This window comes from Urocitellus parryii, chromosome 1 (genome assembly GCF_045843805.1).
Source record: "Urocitellus parryii isolate mUroPar1 chromosome 1, mUroPar1.hap1, whole genome shotgun sequence".
NCBI lineage: Eukaryota > Metazoa > Chordata > Mammalia > Rodentia > Sciuridae > Urocitellus > Urocitellus parryii.
The window spans coordinates 231650042-231663949 of record NC_135531.1 but is presented as its reverse complement, the minus strand read 5'-3'; positions in this window follow the sequence as shown (position 1 = coordinate 231663949).

Below are 13908 nucleotides of genomic sequence, written 5' to 3'. Positions count from 1 at the left end.
GGAAGATAAGAACTTGCCAAAGGACCAGATGAAATTTCTCACAGAAGGTACTGGTTTCAGACCCACTGATGCCTCCATGTTAACTATTATCTGTATGTGTGCGTGCGTGTGTGTGTGTGTGTGTGTATGTGTGTGCATGCGGGCACGCACGTATGTGTGTTTTCACTTAAAGCATTGCATTTTCAATTCTTCCAGGTCAAGTTTTAAAAGATTATAACAGAGGAAGAAAATGAAAATCATATTCTGTTAAAAGTTACACTTTCTAACCTGAAAAAGCATATAGGAAAACTTATATTCCTTTCTCTGTATTTGAACATCCACAGATGTTCTGATGTCAAAACTTTGCTGCACAATTAATGCAACTTCTGTGACTTTTGAAAGAACACATGTGATAAATGATACCTAAGATTTGTTTCAGTGAATTAATTATGGAGCCATTCCTTTATCTGACAGTTGCTCAGGGTTTCATAGCAATTCGTCTTCTGGCTTTTAGAACAGTAAAATAGACAAACCCTCTACTATCCAGATTTTGTGGGTGAAGCAAAGGGAGAAATTTGCTGGATAAGCCAGACGGATGTTATTTACTGGATGTGTGTTCAGCAACTCTGGAATCAGAGCTCTGGGAGAGAAGCTGGGCAGTGCGGCCCTCCTGCCTCTGACAAGAATACATGGGAATGGTCACTCAGGCACAGCCCAGTCTCTTTCAGCAGTTTGGAGAGGAGGACAGTGTATAACAACAGTCTTTAGGAAGGAATATTTTACTGCTGTCTAACAAGAATCTTTTCTGTTGTCTTACCCGATCCTGATTATCTCACCATGTACCCACCCAGTAGTTACAACAATTGAAACAGTTGTCCCATAAATCCTTAGCACCATTAAGGGACATTGTGTTGGGTTTTAGGCTTTTACATTTCCATGTCTTTTTGGCTATGTATCATGTTTAAAATTATAATGCCAATTACAAAATCATGTTTAAGAATTAAGAATTTCTACCATATGGGAAGAGAAGGGTTTTACTTTTTTTTTTAAGAGAAAGACAGGTCAGAAATGAAAAGGTGGATAGATTTGAATATATTAAACATAAAATGTACAGGTTGGGGATGTGGCTCAGTGGTAGAGTGTTTGCTTAGAATGTGTGAGTGAGGCCCTAAGTTGGATCCTCAGAACCACACACACACACACACAAAAGAAAGAAATTAAAAAGTAAAATGTGCATCCAAAAATCATTATGAACAAAACGAAAAGATGAACTAGATTAGGGAATGTCTGTAAGGTATGAGAGACAGAACTAGTGTGTTTAAAACACAAAAAATATTCCTTGAAATCAGTCAGGGAGACAAGTTTCAATTGGAAAAAGAAGAAGGAAAAAAAAAAAAGCAAAGGTCATGTATACAAAATTCACTTGATACATGGTCAATATGCATATGAAAAACTGCTCAATTATGTTGGCAAAAAAAAGTACATTTAAAAACATGCTGTGCTTGTCAGATTGACTGAGTTCTTAAACAGCTTCCCCAGTGTTGCCAGAGTGGGAAATAAACATTCGCATACACTGCTGATAGAAGTATAAATCTGTACAGCTTATCTAGAGGTCAAATTGGCAATATGTATTAAAAGTGAACCTATGAATTTTACTTTCAAAATTTATCTTAAGGGAATAACCATAGACATGCATAAAGATGCATATACAAGAAAAATCTTTCCCAGTAATATTTTAAATGGTCAGAAAGTGAGAAAAATGAAACAAAACAAAAACAAAACCTGTTATACCACCATCTCCAGGTTTTAAAAGAATGAGGTGGTTTTAGGTGGTCCTTGATTCTTTTCCAACTGAAGGTGTTAGTGACAAATGATTACTAGTGCCTTAAAAGTTACCTAACATTCCCTGATCTTACCCATGTCTTCTTTTCCTAGCGTCCCCGTATCCCAGGAGTGAGACCCCAATGTGGCTAAATTATTTCTATAGAGTTAGTATGGGCCATGTTTAGGATGAATATTGACTTAGCTGTTTGGGGCTGGGGTGTAGCTCAGTGGTAGAGCAATTGCCTAGACTGCATAGGCCGTTGGTTTGATTCCCAGCCCTGCAAAAAAATAAAAATAAATGAACAGACTTAGCTGATGACTTGCTGGCATGGAACCAGCACTTTCTTAGGAAAACATTCATGGTTGCCTGCCTGCTCTGGCAATGACTGTGGCAGGATAAAGGCTGCAACGTCTGCCCTTGGTCAGGTCTTCACACTCAGTGATGTTTTAAAGCTCTCTCTGCTGTGCTCTGCTGCTGTCTCAGCTGTACCGCTTTGTCAGGGAGGCCAGAGGGCAGGGGGAATCCAGATGGCTTCATTAGAAAGAAGACCATGTAGCTCAGCCAATCAGCATTTCTGTTTCCTACAGGTGGAGGTGTACCATATACACATTTTAGGTAAATATCAAAAGCTGTGTTAAGATCAATATCTGGACAAGAATAAAGTCTAATTCTACCATCTAAACAACTCTTGGTATATGAAAATAGAAAATTTTAGCATGAGTTTCTGTTGTTTAGCTATGCCCTTGGGATAATAATTTTAAGATGGCAAAGCTGGTCTTTTGCTTTTGATTCATTCTTAAAAGATGAGAAGAATTCCCAAATATATTTTTTTTCTAGAAAGGTTCATGCCATAATGAAATTAAACAAATAAAGATTAAATAGAATGCTTACAGGTTATTTATTTAATATTGTGAAAGCTTGCATATCACACAGTTCTCCAAAGATTGTAATTATGGTATAATCTAATTTGTATTCTAATATTATTTAACTGTTTCTAAATATTTGTAACTTGAGGTGAGTATTTATTAAATTTAGTTTCAATCGATTTCTCTGTTTAATTGATTAAAATTTTTTAGTATTTGCTTCTTACATAAAATTAAGTTTTCATAATTAACATTAATCATTATTTTATACTTGTAATAAGAAACACATTTTTCCTTCTGCTAATCTTAATGTATTGAGCATACAAGGATTTAATCAATCCTAGTTTTAGCTGAAATGCACATATATAATTGAAATTTACATTATGGTATTACTAGTAAGATAGACTGCATGTTCTCATTAGTGACAATGTTATATTATTTGCACACAATGGGAACCCTGAGGACTTCAAAGATCAAAGATGCCAGTGAAGACATTAATCTACGTAGACATTCAACTGTTGGGCCTTCTGAAGGCCAAGGCCAAATTAACTAGCTGCTTTTCACTAAAACTGAACTACAGCTGAATTAATTATAGCCGTTATTTTATCAAAGATTTATAGAACAACTTCTAAATGCTACACACCTGGTTGGCTTTGGATCTATAATAATGAGAATAACAATTTTGTTTTCTTTAAATCTAGGTAACTCAAATGTCTTAGCCTATTTATCCACCATATTACCTAATTCAAAATAGTTCAAATCTCCACCCAGCTTGATGCAAAAATTCCAGTATTTTATCAGTTTGCCAATTGGATGCATTTTTTGAATCCCTGAGATATCCCAAGACAGCTGTTACATGATATCTTAACCAGCTTCCTAGTTCTGGATCACCACCTTTCTCTTTTGTTGATTACTAGCATCCTTTAGCCCATTCATGCTACTCTCCCATATATGGTCTTCACCCCAGATGCCATTTCAGAATCTTGCATACTGACCCACAGTAATAGGAAGATCAACTGTGATGCTTGCATGATTTTGACAATATCTTGGAAAAATTTTAAAGGGGCACAAAGGTGTGCAAGTGGGGAAATCCACAATTGTTACTAAATACAGAGTGCACACCCTCCATAGGTCCCAGTCTCAGGCCAGCACCATGTTTCAGGGGTTTGTTTATCTCTCCACTTCAAGAATGCCTGGAATGAGACTCTCATATCTGGATCATAGGTCTCCTGTTCTCCTAGACCCAGAGATAGTCTGAGGCCTACTCTTCTGAGAGTCTATTTCCTCCCCTCATCAGTCTTCTTTCCTGTACCCAGCCATAGAAGTGTGATCTTTCCTTGTATTCCTAATGATAATTCAGGAAAAAAGAGTACTTTCCCAAAGTTGAGTTTATTCAACCCAGAATGACCCCAAATATAAGTCATTATATAATATAGTCCAGGGTGAGCTTTAGCAGTTCCAAACCATTCTATCTAAGGTAAGATGGTCTGCATCCTCCCTATGCCTTCCAGTGTCTACCAATATTCTGCAGGAACTACTAGGACAAGGAAAGATTTATCTCCCAGGATCTAACAAAAATTTTCAGGGGCAATACAGTTTAAATTTACTTACATAAAAGAAATATTTTAGGAAAGAAAAGATAATTTGCAGAGATGTAACTGTGCCATAGTGAGGATTTTTTTTTTTTCATGTAATTATGGAGGCAGATTAACATCCTTGGAACTGTGTTCACCCCAGGTTCTTCATGCAGAATAGAGTCCTTGCTTTTTCTTCTGAAAATAGAAAGATCCTTTAAGGTATTTTCACCAAAACAGAGGAAATGTGTGCCCCCAAAGCTGAGTCTTCATCAAGGAAAATGAACAACTAGAAGCATTAGAATGTCAATTTTGTCTTAGCCAGTAGTGTCAAAATCTCTTGTTATTCAAACTAGGCCAGAGTACTCCTAAATTCAATCCAGTACAATAAAGCTAAAATGCTCTATAAGTATACCCATAGTTCTCTGGAGACTATTATGCAAGGAGTACTCCATAGTTAGACTTCCCCAAAATAATGCAGAATAATGCAAAAAGAGTGCTTCTTTTGCTTTATTATAAGCTCTTCATCTTTTAAGTTCTTTACTTTGTATATTCTTTTAGCCACCATAGGGCAAGGATAGTGCACTATTTTATATTTTCTTTATAAATGACTGTCTGGCTAAATTGAATCAAATATAGCCTCTTGCATCTGGATCCTATTGTGATATAAATATGGAAACGTGGCAAAATTAACACGCTTTACTAATCTCTTGATTTTATTCAAAACTCTGTCTTAGGGAAGGGAGTTGTTTGTGGCCCACACCTAGCAACTCAACTTTTTAATGTCCACTGAAGTTGAAGTTTAGGAGTCACTCACTGCGAGGTATGAGCGACACAGTAGGGTGGGCAAGAATCAACACCCATGTTCTCCACTTCACTGTTTCCATCTTCATGAATTTTTGTCTAAACCTTCCCAGAACACCCAGTGCTCTATTCTCTGTGAAGGTTAATCACACAAAAGAGCTGATGCCATGTGGATGTTGGTACAAGTGTGCCCTTTTAGTGTGCGACCTACCTTGACAGAATTTGAAGCTTTGTTTTTTAAACCATTGGTTTGGTTACTGTGTTCACAACCAGTGCTACAAACACACATATATACACACACACACACACACACATACTCATACATATATGCATTAAAAACACAAGCATTTATTTATTCAGCCAATAATTATTAAGTATCTTTTTTTTTGTACTAAACACAATCTTAGATGCTGGTGATACAGGGATGAATGAAGCATAGTTCTTATTCTCAAGGAGCTTGACATCTAGCAAGGGGGAAAAATACAGACTTTTCCCAAGTACTCATTGCATCCTATTATAATTCCTGTTTGCTGCTCTGTATTTCTCATGGAATCTTAGGGTCTCCCCAGGCTGGCATCCCACCCCACCCTGTTCTGTATCATTTTCTGGCATGTATCTCCTTGTCTGCACAGTCCATAAACACTGAAATAAGTGAGTAAAATAAGTAAAATTATATAAATATAATAAGGCTATACAAATAACTAAAACAATAATACAAGGGTTGCATACCATGCTGGCTATATGAATTAAATGCTTTATGAGTGCAGGGGTAGGAAGAGACCCTGGAAAGGGAGCATCATGAGGATTTCAAGAAAGGAGAGAGGAGAGGGTTGCCTGGGATTTGGAGATGAGGAAGGGTATATGGCGACTTCTCCAAGAGAAGCACTAAACATGGAAGGAGTTGCAGGAGTTGCAGGCCACACAGATAAGGTTTAGGGAATGAATGGGAAGTGAATGAAACTGATGGACGTGAGTTGGGGAATGAGATCATAAATCCATCCGGGCAGAGTCTTTTAACACTTACACAGAAGTGACCCAGTCTCCTTCCATGTTCTCCACCAGATGTGGTCACTCCAAGAATGTATTTATCTACATGTGTAAGAGAAATGTTTTTACCTCAGAATCAATTTCCTGTTATTTTCAAGTTATAAAAGTAACTGGGTAACTTGGCAGGCGAAGGCTGGTCTAGAGAAGTGAACTGCTTCCTAAAAAGATTCCTTCAGATATGCACTGATCATCCAGTTTGGAGCCAGTTCTTTTTCCCAAAGGTAGCAACTCAAAGACCTAAATTTTCTAAGTCCTTCATTTGCACTAAAATATCTTATTCTTTCATGGATGCAAAGACGCTGCCATCTCATCTTCTAGAATAACACAAAAAGCACACAGAGAGTACTGGGCTCACTTGTGCTGCTTTTTCTTACCCTCAGAGAAGACTTCTGGACAAACCAAAGCAGAATGCTGCCTATAGCTCTGTTTAAAATCAGGCACCCCTAAAGGTCCATCTGCACCATGCAAGTGAAACATGCAATTTGAAGTAGTCTGATAAAAAAAAAAAAAACAAACTTTAAAATAGTGAGATTTTTCTCTCTTATTCCACTTAACTTGCTATTATCTTCCCCTTAGCCAGAAAGTTGACATTATAAATGTTATCACATTTACACATGGAAATTATATCATCTCGGGCCAAAGGTGGATGCTGAGACACTGATATCTTGCCTCTCTGCACCTCTAGGTCCTTTTCTCAAGACCTCTGGAACTAAATATACTCTGGTTGCAAGTGGCTGTTAATGGGAGCTGGCCTTATTTTTTCTCGTAAAAGGGGGAGGAGGTGTAGTGAAAGCCAGAACTAGGACTCATAAGTGGGGACTTGGTGGGCACAGTCCACCCAGGATGTTATATGATCCTCCTTCAGAGTGGCCATGAACATGATGGTGGAGGCTTGGGGGTCATCCGTGAGGGTACTCTGGGAGAATGTAAAATAGGGATGAAAAATGATGAAGGGTGCTGATATCCTGAAGAGGTTGCAGGATAATTCAGGAATAGCCACTCTTTTCATTTTTTAGTTTCTTAACTTACTTTTTTGGATATTTAAATTAAAAAATATAAATTATTTCTATGACAAACAGCAGCCTGAAAAGTAAAGGTAAGCTGATTTTATGTCTTGTAAGATAATACAATGGTGTCTTTTTTTTTTTTTACTTTTCAAATTAAAGTGGAACATTATGATGTATGTTCTGTCTCTGTGAAATACTGTATATTGATTCACAACATGGGCAAGGCCACATGCTTCCAGAGAGGCTCAGTTTTCAGATGAAAGTGTCAATAGCCTTCAGCTGAGTCAAGGATCTTGGTTGCTAGAGTTGAAATGTAACACTTAGGTTTCAATGATTGAGTAAAAGATGGGACATGACCTAGTTTGCAAGGTTATAAGTTGCTGGTTTTCCTAGTTTTACAGTGGATTCATTTTCTAGATGGAGCATAGTAATAGTAAGGAGCCCATTATAAAAATTATGTTTATCAGTTCAGTTAAATTTTATTGTATATTTTAACATTTTCTGAGCAGCTACAATAATATGTTTGAACATAACTTTTTTATGGCATTGGTATTTCCTGAAGTTTTATGAGGTTTTGGATTTAAGGAACAAAAATAAAAATATATATGTGTAGTTCAAAATCACATTTTAATAATAACTGGATTATTTTCTCCAGCTTAGCTATAAGACTTGCTTAAACCTGACTTATGCATAGCTCAAGTAGATTTTAAGGAAGAAAACTGCCTTTGTGGAAAGCTGAAAGAAATAGATTTATTTGGAAAGTTTTGTGGCCTTAAAATGATGGTGAGGTAGAGTACTATGTGAGACAGATACGTTTTGCAGATCAGGTCTGGTTGTAAACATGGAGATATCTTCATGTATCTTCATGTTTCATGGTGAAGAATCTGCCCCTGAGCCCGTTCTTCTTGACATCTTTGCCCTGTGGCACACCCCTGTCGTCTTGGAGAGTGTCTCTCTCTTTGTTCAAATTCAGAACTAAAAACTTGGTCATAATCACACTGATCATATGTTAATGATGGTCATCCTGGTATCAACTAAAATCAGAAATCATCTGTTTTAAAATAGAATTGAACCAAATAAAAAACCAAGGCATCTTTATCACTCAAGGGTCTCCAGGCACTGAAAACTTCCCTTTGAAGTTTTCCATCACTGTAAACATATCTAAGTAAGTAAAAGAAAAAAAAATACAGAACTTAAGAATAAAATTACATCTACTGTTTTACTTTTTCAGGTACCATTTGGCTATAATATTGCTATTGTTTTGTATTTCAGATGGTCTACATTTCAAGTTCATCGAAGATTAAATTGATGTTTATGGGCTGATCTGGAAACCTAAAAGCAATTTGTTTTTCTAAATCTATAAGAAAATATGCACAATTTCCCATCAACCGACTTAAAAAAGGGGTTTTAGAACACAACCCAATGTAAGTAGTAGATGTGCTGTTTTGGTCTTTGTTACCCCCAGTTAGGCCATATGTCTCTTTGCATGTGAGCAGCCATGTATGGATTATATATGTGTACATTTGTGTCTATGCATATGTTTTTTTTAAAACAAAATTTCTGAGTTCATAACATCTATTACATCCTCCTTTCAACAGACATTCAAGTGCCCATTATATAAAAGGTACAGTTCTAGGCTGCCCTGACAGAGCTGATACTCCAGCAGGACACACATAAGCCATGTAATTGCACAGATGCATATGAAATGCACACTGGATAAGTGCTATCAAAGAAGGTCACATAGCTCTATGAGCATATAACCAGGCCCTGTCTTGCCTCCAGGGCCAGATCAGGCTCCCTGGAGAAGGTGATGTGCTAGCTAAGATCTGATAGGAAAAAAGATCACGAGGTGATGGGAGAAAGGAGGAGGATGGGGTATCACCAGACAAGGGGATTCATGTTCAAGACTACATGTGCTCAAGTTCTTTCTAGGCATGACCACTGAATAGCTCTTTTATCCTAACCCATACTATTAAAAACTAATGATAGTCTTGCCAGAAGATAAGAAGCTACATGTGAATTCACAGGCACTAGTACTGTTTTATTTTCCAGGTATGAAGTACCATCTTGAAGATGGAATTATGAATATGGCAGCTTTTCTACGGGGCTTTGAAGAAAGGGGGATTAAGACCGACAGGCCTGAGGACCAGTTAAGTAAAGAGAAAAAGAAAATTCTGTTCTCCTTCTGTGAGGTGTGCAACATCCAGCTGAACTCTGCAGCCCAGGCCCAGGTCCATTACAACGGCAAATCCCATCGCAAACGAGTGAAGCAGCTGAGCGATGGGCAGCCCCCGCTTCCAGCCCAGAGCTCGGGGACACTGCTGGCCAGCCCCAGCCCCAACACCAGCACAGGTAGGAAGGAGGGCCTCAGGCTTCCCTTTACTTCTGGGACAAATGGTTTTGTTACAGAAAATGAAGGGTATAGAGTAAGACATCTTCCAATTGAAACTACAATGTATATATATATATATATATATATATATATATATATATACACCCTTGTCCCCACAGGCAAAATCCAGGAGCTGTTTGTCCTCTCTCAACATATTCTTTATTTTTCCTTTTCTCTCCACCCCACACAGAGTTTCTATATTGGACTGCAGACTTCCTGTATCCCCATCGGGTGTGAACATTCCCTTAATATATTTTGAAATGTGTTTAAAATGGATCTGTGATATCAATTTTCCCCCTCTATGCAAAATTAGACTTCCCCGAGAGTTTTCTTTATCTCCTTTCTATTGGGTGGTGCAGTACTTGATAGTGTATTAAAAGCTACAGCTTTATTTATAACATCCCAAGATGCAGGAAGAGAGTATTAATCTTGCACATTAGACTTGTCATATTGTTTTACAGAGTTGCCAGCAGTGTGCCGCTGCGGTTCTGACAGTAGGACTGGGCACAGCCAGACCCACAAGGCCTGCCCTGAGCTCCTGCCCTCATTTTCACTTTCCTCCCACCCTTTTCTTGTCAGCTACATTCCTGCATCTGCCCTGAATTTCAAACAAGCTTTCCAGTGCTGCATCTTATCCTTGGGTAGCTCTTGTTCCTTCTGATTGCCCCTCACCGGGTAGCTTCACAGTGACAGAACTCAGGAGAACTGTGAAATCAAGTTACCCGTGGTGAAGATTTCCACAAAGGAGGGCCTTCTACTCAGGTTTTGGGTGGAAGGCCAAAAGAAGCGTCCTTCTAAAAGTGGCACAGGGTCTCTAGACTCCACTTGACTGAGTGTTTGCTCTGGTCATAAGGCCTCAACTTGAAGGGAGGTGATACAGAGAAGCCATCTGTTGAAATTCCACTTGGTGCTGCTGCAAGGTTCTTGATTTTGTAAAGTTACACTGGGCATGATCCGCATTGAGCACCAATGAAAATTGTGTGTGTGTGTGTTACAAAGAAATAATTTTTGTATTTCAAGCCAAACCCAATTTCATTTTACCTGATATAATTTCACATGATCAAACCATTTTCTCAATCAATACTTAGCATTGTGAAAGAATGTAAAGGAACTTATATATGATACATGCTAACAGTAGGGAAAAGTTATTTTTCATTTTCTGTTTACTTATTATTAAGGACTGTCCGTATGTTTACATATTAAGAATATCATTAGCATTAGATAAAAAAATGAATCCGAGAGTATATAGTCCAAGTGGAAGTTTGAATGGAATCTGAGTTCAAATGTCTATGGACAACATAATCATTAGAAATTATATTTCTGAAGAATGCCCAGTGATAGGAAAAGTGGTCTATGATAACATGCTAGGCGGATGGCAGGAACTAACATGCATCTAGCTTGGTGCTTACCTGCGCGTGCGCACCTTATCCATTGTTTTGAATCTTGATTCAATGAGGAGCAACTGTGATATTGATTTTTTTTTTCCATTCACTTTCCATGCTTTTGATCTATCAAATTTCTATTTCCTGCTTGGTAGCAACTCTCCTAACACACTCTCAGCCCATAACTTCTCACTTTTGTATATTCAGGACTCCTCGATGTAGAAGATTCACTTCTATTTATAAAGCATCCATCTCATTGCCAAATTAAGATCTGGCTACATGGACCCTGGAGCATAGAGGCCTGGGCACAGTCGCTCTCACTCTGTCTCTGCCTCAGCTTGCTGTTCAGCCCACACAGTAGGGAACTGCTTAGGAATGGAGGGGTGGTGATTACCTTATTATGGTCTTGACAAAGTTGCAATGCTCTTCTGGCTGATGATTACTATCCTGGCTGTCTCAGTGTTCATTGATGTTCCTAACCAGTTCCTTAGGCATTGGGGGTCCTTTATGAGATAGACTCATCTTCCAGTTTATCCCTGGCTGGTAGCAAAATGCTTCATTCCTCTACAATATGTGCTTTTTTTTCTCCTACACTGTGGTACTCCTGGTGAGATTGTGTCCTTGATTTTCATATATACCAGTTATTGGGGCTTGAGGGCATACTTGGAATCCATATTAAGAACTTAGATCTGAGGGGGTCCTGGCACGTAGAGGGTGGAGTTGGCTGTGGTGACTTCTCTTCCCTGCTGAGGCAGTAAAGGTATCAAGTTCACTTAGGAAGAAAGCACCTGGTTAGGAAACAAAATGCCAGTGTCACTTTTGTACCCATTGCCTGGCTTTAGAGGACATCATAGGTGGATTTGTGTCTCCATTCAAAATATAAATATAAATATTAAATACATATATATCTATATAGATATATAGATATATATCCCTAATCCTCAATACCTCATAACCTCATATGTAACCATATTTGCAGATAGGGTATTTTTTTTTTTTTGTACTGAGGATTGAACCCTGGCACACTTAACCACTGAGCCACATCCTCAGCCCTTTTAAAATTTTTATTTAGAGACAAGGTCTCACTGAATTTCTTAGGGCCTCACCAAGTTGTTGAAGCTGGCTTTGAACTAGTGATCCTCCAGCCTCAGCCTCCAGAACTTCTGGAATTACTGGTCACCATGCCCATCTTCTTTATTGTTTAATACTGAAAATTTTCTGCCTTCTGCACAGACTTTTCAGAAGGAAACAATGCATATGAAAACTACTGAAAATTGTCCCATTTTTCTCTGATAACAAAGATAATTTTTTAAAAACATAGAACTATAAATTACTGTATTTTATGAAGTTAGACTCGACATTTCTCAGTGAAATCTAAACATACTGAATCTAGCAATGTATGAAAAAATTATGACCAAGAGGATTTATTCCAGGTATGCAAGACTGGTTCAACATTTGAAAATAAATAATATAATCCAATATATCAACAAACAAAAAAAAGAACTTTTATGATATATTAAGTGATACAGTATTTTTCTCAAAAGGCATTTGAGAAAACCTAGCAGAAAGTTACCTCATTTTAATAAAGAGAATCTGCAAAACCCCATGGATAATGTATCTAATGATAAAAGATTGAATGCTTTTCTCTAAGATTTAGAGCATGGTAAGGATGTCCACTCTTGCCTCTTACTTGACATAGCACTGGAATTTCTACACACTGTAATAAGGCAAGAAAAATAAAAGGCATACAGATTAGAAAGGAAGAAATAAACTCTCTTTTTGCAGATGACATGATGGTCAATATAAAAATCCCAAAGAATCTACAAAAGAATTCTAAGAATGTTAAATGAATTCAGCAAGTTTGTAAGACAGAGAAACAACACAGGAAATCAATCATTTGTCTATGTACTAAAAATGAGCATTTGGAAACCAAAATTAAAAACAGTACAATTACAACAACTCAGAACAAAATGAAATACTCAGATATACATTTAAAAAAATAACATGTATAGGATCTGTAGGCTAAAAAAAATCACAAAACACTGAGGAAAAAAATCCCCAAAGATCTCAATGGAGAGATGTACCATGTTCACAAATTGGAACTCAACATAATTAAGATGTTGTCTCCCTAATTGATCTGTAGGTTTTCCTGAAATTTCTGTCAAAATCCCAGAGGGATATTTTTTTTTCCCCCAGACATAGCAAGCTTATTCTAAAATTTATGTGGGAAATCACAGTTCCTAGAGTAGCTAAAAAAAAAAAAAATCTCGACAAAGAATAAAGCAGGAGGAATCTCTACCTAATTTTAAGTCTTGCTACATAGCTAAACTAAACGATGGTGTGATTTTAATGGAGAAATAGAGATCAAAGGAAATAACAGAACCCAGAAATAGACCCATATGCATGTACCAAATTGATTTTGGACAAAGATGCAAAAGCAGTCTAAAGGAGGAAGGATAACCATTTTCTTTTGCGTTCAATGAATTCCAAAGGAATTCATAACTGTCTTTAAGGTTGAAATTTTAAGACTTAAAAGGGAGTTAGTCATGCAAAGAGAGCCGAGAAAAGTAATCCAAAGGAAGAGAAGAGACTGTCCAGAATCTCAAGTTAAGAAAAAGCTTGAAGTATTTGAAAAACAGAGATGTGGATGGAATTGAGAAAATTGAAAAGAAACACGGAAGTTTGCAGGTTTGAGAAGGTAGGCAGAAGACTTTAGAAATAGTTTTTCAAACAACGTTTTAATTGAATCATGCTTCTCTAGGTCAAAATGTTGAGCTGGGCTCAGCTAGTTGTTCTTGTCTTGGATGCACAGGGGAACCATTCTTGCAGCTGCAGCAGATTCACTGGCAGAATGCTCATGCATACATCTAGAAGGTGGAGCCTGGATCCTTCTGACCAGCAGACTGCTTTTGGAGGAGGTTAAACCAGGCTTCCTTACATGGAATCACAGAGGAGCGTTCTAAGACAGTCAAGGCTGAAGCTGCAGCTACTGCATTCTTTTTAGTCAGAGCTAGTTATAGTCACTGGCCACCTTA